Here is a 6,250-nt window from a genome sequence, read left to right as displayed (position 1 = left end):
TTTAGAATATGTAATAAATGTTGGTGAAGATGTTGATAGTTAAATTAAGGAAAATATTAAAGGGACAAGGGACGAAAATTGATAGAGTTTTACCACTTAACATATCAATGGAATTGAATAATAAAAATGATATTGAGCTTGATAATAATGATGGTGATAACAAAGAAGGCACTGAGTATGACTTTAGTGACCATAACGAGGATGACATTGATTTCAGTTAAATGAATGAGAACGATAATGACTTTGAAGACAGTGATAGGGATTATTAAAGCATAAGAGTTTATAAATAATTAAATATTTTAATGGAATTTAATTTTAGTCTTTTGGTATTCAAACATGAGACTTAATCTAGCTTAATATATTATTCTTTTTTAATCTTGCTTAATATATATATATATATATATATTTTGAAGATATTGGTTTAATTTTGGCTTGTTGGCTTCTTTCCTTGATCTTGGTTAATGTATATTTGTCTTCATTATTTTTTTCCTTTCTTGTTAATTGGTTAGATGCTTCTTTTTTTACTATTAATAATTGATTTTATGTTTGTCTTTGTCTTAACAATAATAATGGTATTCAATTGGAAAAACAATTGAAGAAAGACATCTTTTTTATCCCCCACTAAGTCTAAGTGTTTTGGTTGACTTCCATTTGAAGGTCTCTTCCTTCTTCTCAAAGTGAATAGAACCAACCTCAGGATTGGAGCTTTAATCTTTTATGATACCGCTGCATGTATGATACTAAACTCTTTTGATTTCTCCAACTTCTTTAATTGCTAAGTCTACAGTTTGAAGTTTAAGGGAAATGGCAAAAATTTACACCAGGCCTTTGGAGGTAATATTTGCATTGCAAAAATTCACTAAATTAAAGAGAATTTTACCTTAAATTGCATTTAATAAGTAAATGTGAAGAACTTACACAACATACCCATCCATTTCTAGCATCTAACTTATGTGGCAAACTAAGTAACATAAGTGCAATTATTATTCCCATCAAAGTTCAAAATTTCGCAACATATCGGTCCATATCGGCTGATACGTATCATATCTTTAAGGGGTCGACACAGGAAACACTATAAAATCCTTTGTATCATCTTTTTTTGTCGTGCCAACCCATATCAGGGGTGTATCAGAGGGCGTATTAGGGGTATCAAGGTGTATCAGTGGATACAGTGTGACTTTTTTGTAGCCAAAAAACAAATTAAAAACTTTTAAGAAAAAAAAGGCTTCTAACTCTCTCTAAAAGCCTTATTTCTCTCTCAAACTCACCAAATCATCCCTACACATTCTTTGGTTATAAGATCTTTAAAAAAACCCAAAAGGAACCTCCAAAACTCAAGATTGTTTGTGTTTTTTCAAAATTTTTCAAAAATTACAAAAATATGTATTTTTTCAACTTATTTGATAATATGTTGCAATATTTTGTATTTGTTTTTTGGTTTTGATGCTTGGAAATGCTTGTATATAGATTGATATACTCTCCTTGTGTTGATAATCCTTTATGCTTTTTGTGCTTTTAATAGATCTATGTAATTTTTTAAAGAAAATTCAAAAAATATAAAATGACAAAAAAGGGAAATTTTATATTTTTGGTGTAATATACCCATAAAGATTGGTTGTGTCATAGATCTATGGGTGATCTACCATCTCCATAGATCTATTGAATTTTTTATAAAATATTCATTTTTTGTAGTTTTTAGAAAAATTATTTATTATTATTTTATTGTAAAATAAAGAATATTTATTTTTTAAAACTTTTTGTAATTTTAGAATAAAAATACTTATCTTTCCTAATTTTTTAATTCATATATCTATTGAAATTTCTTGTGAAATATTTATTTTTATTGTTTAAGTATTAGAATATAATTTTTTTCTAATTTTTAGTGTGACCTAGCCATAATATTTACCATGTTGTAAATCTATGGATGATTTATCACATCCATAGAGTTATATTTTGTTACATTTTTTAAATTTTTTTTATAATTTTTGGAATAGAAAATAAAGTAATTATTTGAATAAAAATAAATAATTGTTTAAAAATTTATAGAAAATGTTTCCTTAAATAATTATTAGGCTTATACTTTGTAGTTCTAACCTTATTAGAGAATACCCTTATGTGTGCATAATTCATTATGATATACTTTTTCATAAAAATCACTAAAGGATGTGATTTTCATTTATAAATAGCTTATTTAGGCCTTATATTATTGATTTATTTTTATGATTTATTAGAGTATCTATAGTGTTTACATGTGTATCTTAATTTTTTGTCTATATTCATGTGTATCCAAGGTGTATCCCGATGCATCTCTTAAATTTGTCTTTTGATACACTTAGCGTTTCCGATACTTTAAACCTTGATTCCCACAAAGCAGGTTATGAAGGAAAGCAGATCCTTTTATCGTTTTTCCCCTTATGGCCTACTCTTGCCCATTCCCAACACCTCTTGAAGGAAAGGGGCATCAATGGGAAAGAAGTTTCATTTGCTACCTCCATACACTCTTGGAGGTAACTCAACCTCTGAAATTTTGGAGGTGTTTTACGACAATTGGAGGATATGTATGGAGGTGCAACCAAATGAGCACCAACTCCTAACTATGTGTTTGGAAGTGTGGGCGTTTTTGGGACCGGTTTTCAAGAAAAAACCACCCATGCTTCCAAGACCCATTTTTCATAAAAAAACGCTTCTGCCACGTAGGCAGTGAGCAACACTATGCTGTTTGGTAATGTGATTTTCATCACCGCTTTTCATGCATGTGCTGACAAGTATGCACCACATAGGATCAGTCAACCGTTGGGGGAAATGGTTCACCGATGCATGAAACGCTGGTGGGGTCCCAATTTACGAGGCATGCCTGATTTTTCAATAAATGCCTGAACCAAACATTCATATATATGGGCGTTTGTTGAAACACCTATGTGGATCCAACGTGGCACCGTTTTTTTGAAAAACGATCACGGTTCCAAACATCCCCTAAAAAAGCAATGTTTTCAGTGTTCAAAGGTCTTCTCAATGCTACTAAACACCACCTTAGTGAATTTATTAATCAAGAAAACCATATTCGAAAAGTAGATAAAATTGTTCAATGAGTTCCTATTTATATTTGAGACAAGATGTGAACCATTCACTTACCTTCATTTCCAAAGAATGATGAAATGGTATGGAGGTTGGATTCAAAAGGGACCTTTGCCATCAAGTTTGCTTGCAATCTCGTGATGAGGAGAATTTAGGCCCCATTTGGCTCATGGGAATATGGGTTTGGAATCGGAATCGAAATGGGCTATTCCAATTCCAATTGTTTGGTTGGGTGAAATCAGAATCCCATTCCCATTCTTGTTGGAATGGCATTCCCCCAATTGAGGGAATGGCCATTCCCTACCCCTCCCTTGGGAATGAAATCCTATTCCTATCGTTTCCAAGTCTCATTCTCATTCCTATCTAAACCAAACAGACTATGGGAATAGATCATTCTAATTCTGATTCTGATTTCGACTACAAACCAAATGAACCCTTAGATGAATCAAGAATTGGGACATGCAAAGATTTGTAAAATAAAATACCCCTCGAAAGTGAAAACTTTCATGTTTTTACTTCTAAATAAAAAAAAATGCTTAATAAAGAGAAGATATAAACCATATTTTTGTCTTCTACCAATTAGCAAAATAGATTTGGCTTACATTGGACCCTTTCATCCCTAAACCCTTGACGATGAAAGGGTTTTTATAGATTGATGGAAACATGTGGAAATTGAGGGACATCGCAATAAGTGTACTCACCCTCCTGCAAGGTGAGGCCAAGCTTTAAATTTCCTCAGTTGACATGGCTGAGACTTGGGCATGCTCATCACGTTGCTGTGAAATTTTATCCAAATAGGATTATCATTGAAGGGAACTCTAGTATTTAGGGGTGCAACGTGCAAGTCAGGTAACTAATTTTAGGATTTTACACTGCATTGGATTCAAGTTTTTAAGCCCAAGGTTTTTAAAATCGACTTAGAGAATGAACCGATCAGGGGTCTGGTTTCCAGGTTGAACGGTCAGTCCATTCTAATAAAAAAATAAAAAACAGTCAAAACCTTTCGAATAATTAACCACCCGGGTCAACGATTTATTGACCAAAATCAATGGTTTTTAGAAAAAATCCAATTTTTGGGAAAACTAGAACGGTCCGATTTTCCGATCCGACTGGATCTAATCCGGTTTTGAAAACCTTGTTCAAGCCTATTCAAACTTTGACCAAATCCCAACCCCCTCTTGTAATGTCAAGCCGATTCTGGACGAATGCTACGAACTGGGTTGAGTATTTGGGCTTACAATTGCATTAAAATTTTGTGGCTGACTGGCTTGCTAACTCTAAATTTGGACATAGGAATTTGGTTGCATATCCCCATCTTCCTAACTGGAAGCTTGTATACATTTGTTTTTGTGATACATGGGTATGGCCCTCCTGTGTAGCCATGTTCTACCCACCAGTTTTCAGGTTGATAGTTTAATTACTTGGTTCAAATGGATGGCCCATTTTAACAAAAAAAATTAAAAATTAAAAAATATAATTAAAATAAAAAATATCTAAACCTGTTGAATGGGTCGAACGGATCAACAGTTCAACCGCTCAGGTTAATGAATTATTGACCGATTCAACAGTTTTTGGTTAGGGACCAGGTTTAGGGTAAAACGAAACCAGTTGCCTGAACGGTTCCCAAACTGAACAGTCCGACCAACCGGGTCAACGATGGTTCGAAAACCATACATTTTATTCGAGGGTTAATTACTTAAAGTACCCTCAAACTATCTGATAATTAATTAAAGTAATCCTAAAGTATTAAACCCTGCTTAAACTACCCCTAAACTATCAGAAATGTGATACATACTACCCCTCTGGTGGTTGTCCATCACATTTCATATTTTCATTTGTATGTGACATTACATGATACTTTAAATTTTTTAAAAATCCAAATTTGCCCTCACCCTACCGACACCCAAAATCATTATTCATTTCCCATCTCTTTTTGACTCAATCTGTTCCCAGGATGCTGCACTTGAAAAGGAAAGAAGGAAACATGAAAGAACTAAAATCTATTAGTAACGACAAAGTTTCCATAGTTTGTGAGAGACATTCATCTTGGAACAAAGTTTCCCTTTTAGAATAAGAGCAAACCTATGAGAAAGTTGAAGGCTCTGCTCTCCTCTTTCTTCTCATCTCCATATAGGTTAAATGAAGAACCTATAGAAACTAGAGAATAAAAGAACATTTTCTAATATGGGTTTTGTTTCTTATCGAGTTATATGGTGCGGGTTCTCTTTATTATTGACACCTTCGATTTTGGTCACCTCCGTTATAAAGTTTTTTTTTTCTAGGGAAATATTGAATTTTTTATGTTTTATTTATTTTTTTTTTCAAAATCAGCTCAGAGGGATCGGTTTAAGTCCCGACTACCCTCTGAACCATGATCTGACCCAATACAATCCCTGTAGGGGCGTATGAGAAAGCCACTGGCATGATATGTATCGGCCGATACAGACTGACAGTATCGATACTTTGAACCATGTTCTAGCTAAAAGGTATTTATAATGTGCAATTGGGAATTTTGGTGTTCCTCATTATGGTGGCCCCATTATTGGGACTGTAGTTTATCCAAAAGCAAATAAGAAGGCATGCAAGGTCTTTGACGAGGTTGATATGTCTTTTAAATCCAAGCCAGGAGGTATTCCAATTTCCAACCTTCCTTCTTGCCAATACTCAATAGGGGAGGTCAGTTCTGTTAATTTGATGTTTTGCATGCGATTTTTTGTTTCTCCTAATTGAGTGTCCTAAGTTTTTAGGGGTTTAACATTTTGATCAATTAGTGCTTGGTGGTGACTGGTGATTGATCAATTCTTTTAACATGTGAGTTTTTTTTTTTTCCGTTTTGAGATTAATGTTTGTTAATAGAAACTCTAATTCTGGTATCCTGAAGTGACTGAAACCGAACTATGGTTCTACTTTCCTCTCTATCCATGTATTCATTTAAGTTATAGGGCCTCTATATTGACACAATCACACAATGGATTGGAGTCTTGCATCTTCATAGGTTCTGGTTTTTGAAATATTGTTCTACTCTCTCTCTTTTCGTTTTTGAAATGTGACGATGCTGGAGAATGGTGAAAATGCTGGTAATTGTGGATTTTTGTGGGTCCTTGTCTCTTTGGCATTTGGCAAGACATAATGAATTAGATTTGATTTGGAATCTGGGTTTGAGTTCGGTATATTT

This window comes from Nelumbo nucifera, chromosome 8 (assembly GCF_055504915.1).
Source record: "Nelumbo nucifera cultivar China Antique chromosome 8, China Antique-T2T, whole genome shotgun sequence".
NCBI lineage: Eukaryota > Viridiplantae > Streptophyta > Magnoliopsida > Proteales > Nelumbonaceae > Nelumbo > Nelumbo nucifera.
The sequence above is the reverse complement of the archived record's forward strand: the minus strand, read 5'-3'. Positions refer to the sequence as shown.